Genomic DNA, 15,478 nt, shown 5'->3' on the forward strand with positions numbered 1-15,478 from the left:
GAAACATGAGTTTAATTTTTTCGGATGAAGACTTAGATTTCGAAGTTGCAGAAAATGAGCTTCGCCACCGATTGCCTCGAGAGGTTGGTGTTTAAAACATTACTTAAAATTACTATATATATATATTTTTTTAATGATTTTTTATCGAACAAAATCAGAAATCATACTAAATAGGCGCAGAAATTATATTTTTGTTTTGTTTTTCAATATCATTTTAGTTTAATGGTCGCTTTTTTAACGAAGATGTTTCTGACAACGTTTTTCGAGAGCAGTATCGAGTACCAAGAGCTGTATTAGATTTTTTAGAAACTAGGCTTAAAGATGATTTGCAACATTATACTAAGCAATTTGCAACATTATACTAAGCATTTCTTCATTTTATTGGCACAAATGTTTTTTTTCATGTTCTCAGAGACTGTCATGGAATCTTTACCAACACAATTTATAGTATTATACAGTGTAGGAGAAGCTATTTTCAATGTTAGTGTATTAAGTTAATAAAACTATTGGAAGTATATATATATTTACATGAATGTAAAATCTTTATTTAGAAATATGATTGATTACATACTTATATTATGTTAATATATACTATATATTACATCATACTTATACTATAACATTTGTAAATATATATTTAATATATATATATATATATATATATATATATATATATATATATATATATATATATATATATATATATATATATATATATAAATATATATATACTTCCAATAGTTTTATTAACTTAATACACTAACATTGAAAATAGCTTCTCCTACACTGTATAATACTATAAATTGTGTTGGTAAAGATTCCATGACAGTCTCTGAGAACATGATATATATATATATATATATATATATATATATATATATATATATATATATATATATATATACATATATACATACATACATATATATACATATATATAAAATATAATGTAGCAATACATATTTTTATTTAAATAGTTTGCTAATTAAAACATACTAAGCTTCCCAAGAAGAACCTCTTTGTTTTCTCTTATTTATATTGCTAGTAACATTTTAAGTTCTTTAGACAGCATTTTATTTGTTGTGTATTTGTGTATTATTTTGTTGTGTATTTGTGTATTATATGGCATATTTATCGACTATTTATACTTTTCTTTCGTCAAACACTATGAAAAATTTGTTTAACCAAAACTACTATCGAAAACCTAACAAGGAAAAACAACAAGGAACTGAATATCGATTAAATGCAGATTTTAAGTAATTAGTTTATTATGGAGTTACCAAAATCCTTTTCAGTTTTATCTATAAAATATCTACATAAAAACACAAACAAAGAATGTTCAATGATTTTGAAGCGCTAACGTTGTTCCAGCAATGGCCGCCAAAAATCACGAAGAAAATATCTAAAATTGAGATCAAAAATCTATCTGAAGTTTTTTTTCGAAAAAACGCATTTTTTATCTGAAAAGGCGATTCCCTTGTTCGTTTATAGCATTGGATTTAAAAACGAAGTTTTTATCTTAAAAACGGAATTTTTTGAATGTTTATAGCAATGGACTTTTTTTTTCTTCGCTTTTTACGGTAAAAACTTCGTGTTTTACGGAAAAAACTTCGTTTTTTATGTTTATAGCATTGGCCCCTGGTATGGTAATTTCGGCCCAATGATACGGTGAATTCGGCATACTTAAGAAAATTAAGATGTTCGTTGAAAACGCATTAATATAATTAAAATATTATAAACAGCTATAAATCTGCATTGTATAAAGTAATTGTCTCTTAAATGGAATTTGTTACACCTGATTGGCATTTAATTAAGGGCGTTACAATTGCAAAGATTCATATTTTTTGAACCACCTATTTTAGTAAATTATGAATACATCACCCAAAACAGAAACCTTATTAGAAAAATGTGCCTCCAAAGTAAAATTGTAAATAAAATAATTACTAACTTCTATGATTTCGATGATTATTTCTAAATTCTGTTTAAGTAAGAATTCATGTTTACAAGCTCATAAGTAGTTCATAAAATAATATTTGACATAACTACAATAGTTAAACATAAAAAAATAAAATACAAAACTCAAAGAAAACTTTATAAAAAGAGATTTATTTAAGAAAGTTAAAAAACAGCTCAAAGAATCAGTGTTTCATACAGTCATCACTAGTAAATACTTTTTTAGCATAAACACCACATGTAGCAGTACATGTTTCATGCCACCATCTACAGCATTTATGGCATTTATCCCAACTATCCTTTAAGTATGGATCGACAGGATCCCCATAACTGTATTGACACATTGCACAAAGTTGTTTATTAATTGCACTTTTAGCATCAAGGTTATTCAAACACGCCTATTGATGTGTATATATATTTTCTTTAATGCACTTTTTACGTAGCTGCCTGTTCTTATATTTCAAAGTTAAAGATTCCTCTAGTTGAGATTTATATGGTGATCCAGTAATTTTTTCAGCATGATTTACCCTCCTTTTTATACCTGTTCATTTTTTATTTTTAATGTCAAGTCCAGCTAGTGATCCGAATGTAACACCATGAGGTTGTTAGGTTTCATCAGAGGTGGCTAATTCTAATGACTTCTGAAGTGTAAATGATGAGTTTGGTGAAGCAGATTCTAAATAAAAATATTTAATTAAAAAAGGTGAATAAAATTAGGTGACATGTAAATTATAAAAAATTTGAACTATTTTTTTAAGAAACTTTTTTTCAGGTTGATAAAACAACAGATAAGTTATAATTTTGCTTGATTTTAAAAAAATTACATTTGTGTTTTAAATAATTGATGGAAGATAGTAAAAATAATACATCTTTTAAAATGATTTATCTTTCTGAGAAGCAATTACACATTCTGTGTCAAAATCAATATGATCTAAATTTTTAGCAGAGTCTAACCCATTGTCGAGAGTAGGGTGCATTTCAGAGGTAATATTTGGTTTTGAAATTTTTTATACAACATACGAGTGATCAGTAGCCTTAGCTGCATCAAAGTCTTCTTCAGTAAACACATTTCTATCAAATGGATATATTCCACATTTTTTAAACCCTGACTGACAATTTTGAACAGTTGCAGCTTTCCCATAAGCTATTCCAAATAATTCACTAATCTCTAATTCAGTTACAGGACGACCTGGATGGTGACATAGCCAAGTACCAACTTTTTGATAATAGAATATTTTGAGGCTTTTAAAAAATGAAACATCAAGTGGTTGCAGTTTGTGCATGCAGTGAGACGGAAGTGATAATATAATAACTTTTGTCTTGCGAGCTTTTATAATAACACTAAGATTTTTTTTTATGACTTGAATGTCCATCTAAAATTAGAAGAACTGGTTGGTCTCTTGACTGTGGCTGGACTGCTTGTAAAAAATGATCAAACCATTTTTCAAACAAATCAGTTGTTATCCACCCATTTTTGCTGCCACCAGAAATAGAACCGATTGGGACTTTATCTAAAAATTCAGGTCTCACTCGAATACATGGATAAATCAACATCGGACGAACAAAAAATCCGCTTGCTGATTGGCAACAAACTATTATGATTGCTTTTCCTCTTTCGGAGCTTGTTAAGCCACCAACACTATGTTTTCCCTTCAGGGCAACAACTTTTTAGTCTAGTCAAATTAGGGTCCAACCTGGACAAAATTTGGATAAAGATGAATTTGGTATCATTCGAAGCGTAATTTTATCTGCTTTAACATATCCAAAATCCACCAAAATCCATATTGGGCAAAAAAAGTTATGATTATTTTAGCTCACCTCACTTTTATTCAAATTTATTGAAAATACAAAAAAAAACCGTCGTGTCTACTGTCAATAAGTTGTAATAACTTGTTATAAAGTTGCTTAGTCTTTATGAAATTTTGCGCAGATATAGCCTAATGTGTTAAAATTTAAAAAAATGAAATGTGCTTCAGAAATCTTTTAAATGCTGATGTCAGCAGTTTTTTTACAATATTTTTTACATAGGCTAATACTTATAGTATATTAACACACCTTTACTTAAAAATTTATTAGATATATAGTTGATATTGAGACTGAAATAAAAAAAACTTGTTTATTAGTATAACTATTTAAAAAAACAAGCATTTTTGAAATATTTTCTTTCATAATAAATATATTTTTAACTACTGTTGAATAATTTTTCATTTAAGGTTTAAATATTAGTGCTTTTTACACTCGACTAATATAATTAGAAATAATATCAAAAGTCAAATAAAAAAAAACATTTTTTCAAAAATGTTTCCATCTCCATCTTCACTACTTTCATATTCATTTTCGCTGTCATCGATATTGACGTCATTTTTTGGTGCATTTGTGCACTCCAAACCTTGGCACTGTCCGCAGGCTGTCATGCAATTTATTCCATGATGTCGACATTGGCATTGTTTTCCACATGGTGTTTTAGTATTAGTGCCGCAGTTATAATGTTAAGAATGTGAATTGGTGCAGGATCCTGAATAAAAAAATACTTAAGTTGAAAAGTTAATTAAAACTATTTTTGGGAGCTGGTTTAAACTTAGATTGTTTATTGAAAAATGAGTATTTTCAAGAAATCCGTTTTGAAAGTAAAATCGGCATTTGTGGTTTATTTTGCTGCTCCAGTATACCTACATTGTCTGTCTTTATAGGTACTAAAACGTCATTTTTTCCTTCTCCATCCCCACTTTGTTTCATCCATATTGACTCCCAACCATTGCTGAATTTGTAAATACACTCGAAACGAATGGTACTTGATCGCGCTTTCAGTTGGTGGTAGTCGTTCTGGCTGAATTCCTTTTTTGGAAGTTGCCACCATTCTCATATATTTTTGTTTCCTTAGTTGTGCTAGCGAGACTTGTTTATTTTTTTCACCTATAGTAATAGTTGAGCTAAATTAAACCTCTGCAAAACAATGTGGACGTATAATTATAAAATAAACAATATTATAAATCAATAAAAAAAAATATGATCATTGTCTTGCATACCATATATGTTCAAAACCACTTGTATTCCAACATTAGCTACCTGATCTTGTGTTGCAAAAGGATCTTGGAATACTGTACATAAAGATTGAGCGAACTCACTATTCGATTCAATAAACTTCAGTACAGCTATCTTTCCTTGACTAAAAAGCGCAAAGGTAGTATCACATCCACTCCATGCATGGATAAACAACAAACATTTTTTCACGTAATATGATAAACTTTATGTAACATTCTTTATGATAATTGTTTCCGTATTTTTTTTTTCATAAATATTTTAGCTTAACTGCGCAAAAAAATCTCACACATGGTTTGATCCCACATGTGAACCAACATAACAAGAAAGTCTGTATCATCAGCTATGATAGTCACACATTTTCCATCTTGTACAAGCACAATTCCTTTTGTAGCAATGGTTTTGTCAGCGTCTCCTTCGCATTTCACTACTATATGACCTTTTTCTCTTAGCTTTATTACCAATGCTTTGATCAAAGCAGTTTTGTTATTGCTGTTTGACAGATATTCAGATTGTTTGCAGTTCACTTGGTTTTTTGGTTGGAATACAATGTTGATAGACTTTCTTGCTCTCCTTTGATGTTCTTGATCTTTGATGGATGATTTGTAACCATCAAAAATAATTAAAGTATGATTACCATACTTTTTTGTAATATATGTACAATATTGTTCAATAATGTCTGAATATGTAGCTGGGAGACTCCAAAAAACTCGATGCAGCAAAGCTCCGCCGTCAAGAATATAGGTTGTGTCATTATTCACAGTTAAAATTGTTGAATCCTTAATGAGTTCTCTACCAAGCTCTGCTTTGTTTGGTTTCCTCATTAATCCATCTTTGAAGAGAGATGTGGGCTCCGGTGTTAATTCATATTCGAAGCAGTCAGTCAAATCTTCAACCCTCTCAATTAGCATGATTAGTCTTTGGAACGAAACATTAGGATCTACGTGGACTGCATCGCCATTAACTTTAACAGATGGCATCAACTTGGCAAGTGTCTTGACCTGCTTTGAATGCTTGGTAGCTGCTTGATTGACTGCAATATTATTAAGACTGTTTTGAATCTCTAAACCCACATTTTCTGCTTGATCACAATTGATTTCATCATTCTTATCAACACATAGGCTAGTAAATATACATTGAAGTCCTGAGTCTTGAAATTCAAATGGGTTAAACAGCTCGAGCTGCTCCTTTAATGCTTTAAAATCTTTAGTATCTCTTTTTCGCCGAGACTCACCAGATTCACAATGTTGCTGACTGCTCTCAAAACGATGCTTTGTCAATGTTGAAATGGAATCATGGATTGCTCCGCATTTGTGCAAGTTACTGACCCAAAGATTCCTTGTAGACTCTGACATACCCCTTCCTCTAGTTAAGCCTCCATTGCTTTTCATTGATTTTATCATGCACTGTTCAATTACTAAATCAGGCCAAAGACCAGCCCAATATTGATCTGTACGTCTAATACAATGGTAACCTGATTTACAGTAAAGCCAAGGATGTTCTGAATTAAGTGAGTGCATAGATTGTAGATACATCCGAGCACTTTTGGCATAGTTTATATGCCCTGTTGCGGCAAATAAATAAGCATCAGCCTGGTGGCTTCCAGATGTTCGTGCCAGTTCCCAGTTCTCTCTGCTCTGATGAACATTTTGATAATGCTAATGTATTCAAGATATTGCAACCATAGTTTTGCTGTTCTGGATGAATGGGAATGCTGTGTTTTTAAATTTTCAATAAGATTTGTGAATCTTATAACTTCACTACTATTGTTTATCACTTCCAAATCCATAGACCAGATCCTGATACATATTTTCTAGAGAACTATCAGCATCATCTTTGGGGCTTTTTTTAAAAAGTAGACTCATTAAGGTAGACTCAACTAAGAAGTGAGCTCTTAGTGCTCTAGCTACTGCTTTACCAGTCATTATATGCGTGACAGAGTTGTTTGCATAAATAAGTTCCAGTAATCTATTCAGCCCTGATCCCTCCATGACCATACCAATACTTACTAGGAAGCTCATAAAGATGTGGAATCTTTATGAGCTTCCTAGGAAGTATTGGTATAGTCATGGTCAAAATTCAGCTCTACAGTTTACCAAGTACACAAAATATATTATTTGAAAAGAAAAATTAGTGCATTTTGAGCATGCTATGCTGGTATTAAAGTAAAAAATGATGGTGTCATCATTTTATGTAATTAATTTTTACATTTTTATAATTTGTAAACCAAATTTTTTCAAAAATATTATATGAATCGCGTCATTTTTCGCTGAATTATGACAATTTATTGACAGCAAGTCGTACGGGTTTAGTTTATTTTTTTAAAAAAAATCTACAAAGTGAGGTCAACAATAATATTTATAACTTTTTTTGCCCAAAATGAATTTTGGTGGATTTTGGATATATTAAAGTAGATAAAATTACGCTTCGAATGATACCAAATTCATTTATATCCAAATTTTGTCCAGGTTAGCCTTTTTTTAGACTTATTTTGACTAGACTATTTCCTGGTTTATGGCGTATAGACAATCCAGATTCGTCTACGTTGAATAAGTTTAATGGTGAAGTAATCTGCATTTCATTAGCATTAAACATTATTTTTTCTAGTTCATCATAAAAACGATTAACTTTTATTCTATTAAAACCAATGGCTCGATGCAATGATGTTGATTCAGCAATTCTTACAGAGAGTTTATTATGAAGTTTCAAAAAACCCCTAAACCATTCTTTTCCTGCTGACTTAGTTGCACAATTAAACTTGTGAATAAACCCATTTTCTTCACAAAACTGGAATATTATTTGTTTTACATCTTTTGGAGACAGACCAAATAATCTCTGTGACATAGTCAGAAGAACTTCAACAAGTTCTTTTTCTTGAAAAGCTGAGAGTGTTGTTGGATATCCTGCACTTAACTTTTTAACACAATTATCAACAGATACTCGTTTTATATAGTAATGCAGTGTTTGCCTTAGCGTTTGCCATTTTATATTGTTTAGCAGCAAAATATTTCAAGCAACCATCAACTGAAACTGCATTTACTGCAAGTGTTAATGATTCATTTGAGCAATTACCATATTTTACACCTTTTGAACCCATTATATGATACTAACACCCAATAATATATATATATATATATATATATATATATAAAATTATTATTAATGAGTTGTTAATTTATTATATACATATTATTATATATGACATAAACTTAATTTATATTGTGGGAACTATTATTTTATTAAGTTTCACAGAGACACTAACGAATTCAATTTTTTCCTAACTTGTTATTATCTTATTACTATCTGAATTACTAAAATCAACTTCTTCTATACATAATATAGGTATGTGCGTATCTGCGATTTACGGCACCGATTTTAAAGATAAAATCTGTGACTATTTTTTCACCGCGTGCTCGATGTAGGTGTGGTATGGATGGATTTTTCTCGTCTTTTTTTTTAGAATTTTATATTGACTTAGATAATATTTTAAAAGTAGAGTTTTGTAAGTTTATTGCAACTTTTTTTTTTTTGCACTTACTAACTTTTTAGTGATTTGATTGCTATTGAAAACATCATTCCTGTTCTGGAAGTGAATTGACACTGAAGAGATGATGGGTTTTTTCTCTAACTTTTGAATCAATTTTATATATCTATTTTCTATGTACCTGCCAAATTTCATAAAAAAATAATGACACGCTCATATTCTATTTTTGCACGCAGTAAAGGTACCAAATATTCTTCTGTTGTAGAGGTTGGGGGGGGGGGATTCACAATTATGAGCATTTTGTGTATTTGACTTTTTTATTCATCAAAAAACTGTTTTTTTAGAAAAATGAAACTTTATTTAAAATATTGGTGATTTTTTAAAGTATTCAAAACGTGACTTACACACAAACACACACAAAAAAAACCATATTCTGTTATTAGTTGAATAAAAATATAACCGAGGCAAAGTAATGCGCTATAAACTAAACAATGAAGTTCAATTATAAAACCACCGTAAGCCGAACGCTAATTTTTTAGGTTGGTTGCAGTTTTCTTAAGCATTCCCTTATAATGAATTTTTGTCACTTAAATGGGCATAACTTTTAGTAGAATCATTAGTTTTTTATGAAATTTTCACCATCGTAATACTGATTTAAAGCTCTTTACAAAGATGTATAATAATTAAATATTTGAATAGTTTAAAAATTTTGCACACATATCTACATAATATTTCAAACGCTCTTTTCCATTTTGGTTTCAGAGAAAGCACAGGTCGGCGAATTCGGCACTGCCGAAATTAAAAACTATTTATAAGCCGAAATTATCTCCTTAGAGCAGTCCTTGGGGAAACTTTTATATCTTGTAACATACTTTGGGTTTCATCTTATTGTTGCTCACATTTTATTCAGTTTATATTTTTGAATAAAATAAATAACAACTTTTGGTAAAAATTTCCGAGAAAAAATCATTTACCCAACATTATCAAATAGGTAAAAATGTTAAGAAAAAGCTAATAATCATAAACTAATGCACCTGTAATGTAAAAATAAAAGTTTAAAGCAATATTTTTAGGAAAATTGTTTATCTTACTACAATACCCAACTATGATTTAAATATTCAAATAAATAAATATTTTTAGGTGTTTTTTGAAGAGGTGCCGAAATTATCTCCCTGCCGAAATTACCCTACTTTACCCTCATAAAACACGATATCGAAAAGGATTGATTTAGAGGAAAACAAAAGTGAAAATCTTCGCACTATGTCATGTTGGTTAGCTTATACACTAAAAATTGAATACGATCTGATTTCAATAATAGATTTGTAAGCAATGAAAAATATTATTATAATATGCTTGCTTGCTTTAATCACACTTTGTATCATTATATATTACGATTTATATTAATTTTATAATAATTATAAATTAAATTTTATAATAATAATTATTAAAAATTATTAACAATAGTAACTAAGGTATTAAAAAATCTAACCGATTTAACGCGAATATTTAAAGTGTTTACGTAAATAACTTTTAAGTAACAACGTAAATATGTATTATATAACGAATTATAATAAGGAAGAAATTAAAAAAATTTCTCTTTTATAAGAGAGAAATTTTTTTAATATATATATTTGTATAGGTTTTATTTAGACCCAATATATTAATATATATATTTGTATAGATTTTATTTAGACCCACCACAGATTAAAACTTCAAGGTTGACTAAAGACAAATAATTGATGAAAAACATTTTGCAACTTTTCCTTGTACTTTCAAAACTTGTCTTGTTTTTTATAATTATTACATTTGCTGAAAAATGAAAATTTCACAAAACTTGTAGTAGTAATTGAAAAATTAACAACTTAGATGTATGTATGAATGCATGAATGTATGTATGTATGTATGTATGCATGCATGCATGCATGCATGTATGAATGTATGTATTTATGTATGCATGCATGCATGTATGTATGTATGTATGTATGTATGTATGTATGTATGTATGTATGTATGTATGTATGTATGTATGTATGTATGTATGTATGTATGTATGTATGTATGTATGTATGTATGTATGTATGTATGTATGTATGTATGTATGTATGTATGTATGTATGTATGTATGTATGTATGTATGTATGTATGTATGTATGTATGTATGTATGTATGTATGTATGTATGTATGTATGTATGTATGTATGTATGTATGTATGTATGTATGTATGTATGTATGTATGTATGTATGTATGTATGTATGTATGTATGTATGTATGTATGTATGTATGTATGTATGTATGTATGTATGTATGTATGTATGTATGTATGTATGTATGTATGTATGTATGTATGTATGTATGTATGTATGTATGTATGTATGTATGTATGTATGTATGTATGTATGTATGTATGTATGTATGTATGTATGTATGTATGTATGTATGTATGTATGTATGTATGTATGTATGTATGTATGTATGTATGTATGTATGTATGCATGTATGTACTTCCAACATATACCAAGTTTATTACAAAGAACATTTATTGAAAAGAACCATCGTTAAGATTTAGTGTTAATCTTAACGATGGTTCTTTTCAACCATATCGCAAACCAGATGATATACTGAATTATATAAATACTAGTTCTAATCATCCACCGAGTGTAATAAAAAGTATTCCTAAAACTATTGAATTAAGATTATCAGCAGCATCGTCAAGTGAAGCGATTTTTAAAGAAAGTATTCCTCCTTATCAAGAAGCCTTGAAAAAATCGGGTTACAATTGCGAACTTGCGTACCATCCAAGTATAAAATCAACAAACGGCAACCATTAACGTAAGATAATTTGGTATAATCCTCCTTTCAGTGCAAATGTTGTTACAAAAATAGGTAAATGTTTTTTGAACCTCATCGACCTCCACTTCCCAGTTAACCACAGGCTTCGTAAAATATTTAATAGAAACACAATCAAAATTAGTTATTCTTGCATGCCAAATATAAAATCCATTATTAACTCTCACAACAAAAACATTTTGCAAAATGAGGCAAAAACTAATGAAATGAAATGCAACTGCACTGACAAATCGAAATGTCCAATGAACAACCGTTGCCTTTCCAACAACATCGTTTATCGTATATTCGAACAATCCGGAATATAAAGAAAAAGTGTATATAGGACTTAGCGAAACATCTTTCAAAGCTCGGTATGCTAACCACTTAAAATCCTTTAATGCAGTTAGGTACAAGAACGATACAGAGCTATCAAAGGAGGTATGGAAATTAAAAGAAAAAAACTTCACACCTTTTATCAGATGGAAAATTATTAAAAAATGCAAACCATACAACCCAGCATCAAGAGTTTGTAACCTTTGTTTGAACGAGAAGTTTCAAATTTTGATGTACAAAGGAGATAACCTACTTAATACAAGGAGTGAAATGGTCTCGAAGTGCAGGCACAAGAATAAGTTCCTTATTTCCTCATTTGATACCGAAGATTGATCCTGGTTCACTTTACGTTTACGTCACATTATACTTTTAAGATTTTGTTTCCATGGAGTCATTAGAACTCACGCCACCGTAATTATAAATGTAATTTTAACGTTTAATTTTGTAATATATGGCTGATGATTGCCGTTAGGCATGAAACTTAAAGTTCCATAATAAAAGTTTTTTCTTTATCGTTTTTAATTATAATTATAAATTGCTCTGTTTTGAAATTTATATATAATCAAAATAAATTTCATAAACATCGAGCACTTTTCAACGAACAAGAGCTTTGTATTATTTTAATACAACACTACATCAAACGATATATATATATATATGTATATATATATATGTATGTATATACAGCTTTATATACATATATATATATATATATATATATATATATATATATATATATATATATATATATATATATATATATATATATATATATATGTATATAAAGTCTTGGAACAAAACATTTAACGACCAAAAAAATTTATTTTTGATCTAAAGTATAAATTTTGAAGGTTTGAGGTATATTTTTAAAGAGAATGTTGTTTAAAAAAATACTTACAACTTATTTATTTTTTTATTTATTTTACTGTTATCATTTATTATTTTTAGTATAACAATTTATCATAACATAAAATATGTTGTTCCAAGACTTTTGGCCACCACTGTATGTATATATATATATATATATATATATATATATATATATATATATATATATATATATATATATATATATATATGATATATATATATATATATATATATATATATATATATATATATATACATATATATATGTTAATGTAATTATCAATTTATATATTTCAGGCACCAGAAAAAAAGATATTTTTCTTTGTTGGCCTGTGTTATTAAATATTGAGTTTCAATTTTTTTTTGTTTTGAAGAATACAAATTACAATAGTTTTTAAAGAATATATTTGAAAGTATAACCCCATGGTTTCTGTTCATATTTAGTTGGTATGATTCAGCAATAAGCATCGTTAGATTGCACAAAGAAGAAATGCATGTATTACCAGCTACTTCACGAAACATTATATACCAATATATTACCAATTGACATACCAAATCACTAGGCACTGTTAATCCCCCACAACTGATTTTCTCAGTAAAATCTCTGAATTTCTCATAATAAAAATACGAGTCATCTGAATCTTTATCATTTCTGAGAATATATCCGGCCATGTAAATCAAAATCATTTTGACATCTATAGATAATATTTTTTTCTAATTCTCGCAAGTTATCAAATATCAAACATTTTTGAATTTGAATTGACTTCACACACAGGAAGCATTTTAAATAAAAATTTGGGTCCACCAAACAAAGTTACTACCATAAACCTTAAAACAGTATTAGCAAGAACACTTGGATTTTTAACTGCTTTTCCAAAAACTGTTCTCCCATTGTATTGCAACATAGTCATAACATAAACTTCATCTAATAAAAGAATTCAATTTTTATGTCTAATATCTGTTAAATTTGAAAAAACCTTTTGTAGATAAATATTCTCATGAATAGACTTCACTTTTGATAGTAGTCTTGTTAATTTCGTAATGCTAGGAAGTTCAAGTCTTCTCTGAGATAATTATATGTAGCACGTGACATTGCAAAGTACTCAAATGCTCTAACCATTGTTTTAACAGAATACTTTTTATAGGTAACAAGTTTTGAAAAAAGTTGCTGCTGAATAATAATTTTTTTTACTACTTATCTCATAAGTATTTAAAAATTGAACAGCTTTTACAATATGGGACCATCTATTCAATATGATAATTCTGTTTTTAGAGAGAGATAATAATTTTCATTATGAATCATTTCATTGTGTAGTACAATTAACTACACAATGAAATGATTTATAATGAGAATTATTATCTACTTTCAGAACAAATAATGACACCAATGTTATGAAAGAACTCTTATGATTGAATCAATACTTGATTCTCTGTTTTTGTATGAAATAGTATACCAACTCTATTAAAGTTTTAGTTTTCTACGTTTGTTTTCAGACCATTAAACAATTTTATAACATCTTTAAAATTGAGACACTACTGAGTCACTGTTTTCTTTATGAATTTGATGTTATTTTCGCGTCTGACTGCGAATCATTCCATTTTACAAACTCCGCTCCTTTGTATATTGTTTTAAAATTACATCATTTTAACACATTACATGCATTAGCACCTCACATACATTAACACCTTGCACACATTAGCATCTTACACTCGTTAACACCTTACACACATTAAAACGCCAGTAGCATCTTGAAGACGTTATTCATGAAAGTGGGTACTTACGAAGAAACGCGAGATACTAATTCTTTTCCTTCTTTAGGACGAAGGTGTTGGTGGATAATGGACATTGAAGCGATTACTACGAAAGAATATCAGTCTTGCATTCGCGAAATGTCCATTACTCTACTGTTTGTTCCCTTCACTTCAGTCATCAACGTGCACGGCGTGCCTTGCGAGGATTATGAAGACTTGTCTGCTTCGCATCGAAAAGCGTTTCAATATTGTTTCGATCGAGTGCATCGTTTGTCTTTTTATCCACTCAAAAATAAAATCTTGAAAATTGAAAAATGTAGAGAAATGGGAAAGTTTGTTCGAAATTACATTTCGAATGAAGATATTGTTTTTTACAAAAGCGAAACGCACGAAAAACGCTTCTGCGATAAACTCCAAATCCTCTCTTTTAACATCGAAGCGTTTGGAGTTCCGAAAGTAGAAAACAGTGATTCGCCTTTTAGGTTTGAACATTGTGGCGGACACGTCGGTGAAGGAGAGGTGACGCATTGTCCGTCTGTCGAAGTATTGTTGTTTAAATAATATTTGGGTAAATTTTGTAAAGAAGATATGATTAATTAAAATGTATGTAGAAATATATATACATTACTGCATATATTTTATTTTACTGCATATTGTTGATAAAAAAAATTACTGTAAGTATTGTTGTTAAAAAAAAAAAAAAAGAACAAGGTGTTTTTTTTTTCTGTTCAAAAAAACTCGCCTCCAGTTTATGACGTCATCGGCACGGTGAATAGACCAGGCCAAAAGCTGTAAAAAATTAATATCTTAATTTTTAACACCTTTTGCCTGGTAACATTCATTTTAGTGAATTGTTTGCCAAAAAAGTGCTCAAAAGAAATGTTTAGTGGTGCAACCGAACACTCATAAAAGCGAGACAAGCCTTAAATCACCCGAGTAACAGAATACTTTTCGATTTGTGAAAGGGAAGATAAAACACTTCGTGCTACACTTGCTCGTTTAACGGCGTCTTATTCTACTTAATGCTATATAGATGTTGTATCTACTTTTCAATCCCGGGATTGATGTTTTTCAATCCCGAAATCCCGGGATTGAAAAGGACCTCAGGGATTGCAATTCCTAGTCTAAATCAATGCGGAAGAATTCGAACCTACATCTTAAATCTGGTGAATTATTTGTTGCGAAAAAAATTGTTCATAGGATTTTTACGTTATATCAT

General features: G+C 29.2%; 3 pseudogenes; all 3 read right to left on the reverse strand.

Annotated features, from left to right (window-relative positions):
* Positions 1–2,110: 2,110 nt before the first annotated feature.
* On the reverse strand, positions 2,111–3,602 carry LOC149882873 (uncharacterized; annotated as a pseudogene).
* A 169-nt stretch (positions 3,603–3,771) lies between these two features.
* Positions 3,772–5,174, reverse strand: LOC149882874 (uncharacterized; annotated as a pseudogene).
* A 39-nt stretch (positions 5,175–5,213) lies between these two features.
* On the reverse strand, positions 5,214–7,019 carry LOC149882875 (uncharacterized; annotated as a pseudogene).
* Between the last annotated feature and the right edge of the window lie 8,459 nt (positions 7,020–15,478).

This window comes from Hydra viridissima, unplaced genomic scaffold (assembly GCF_058129835.1).
Source record: "Hydra viridissima isolate aposymbiotic clone 2 unplaced genomic scaffold, HvirCarnegie_v1 scaffold_10, whole genome shotgun sequence".
Classification (NCBI taxonomy): Eukaryota; Metazoa; Cnidaria; class Hydrozoa; order Anthoathecata; family Hydridae; genus Hydra; species Hydra viridissima.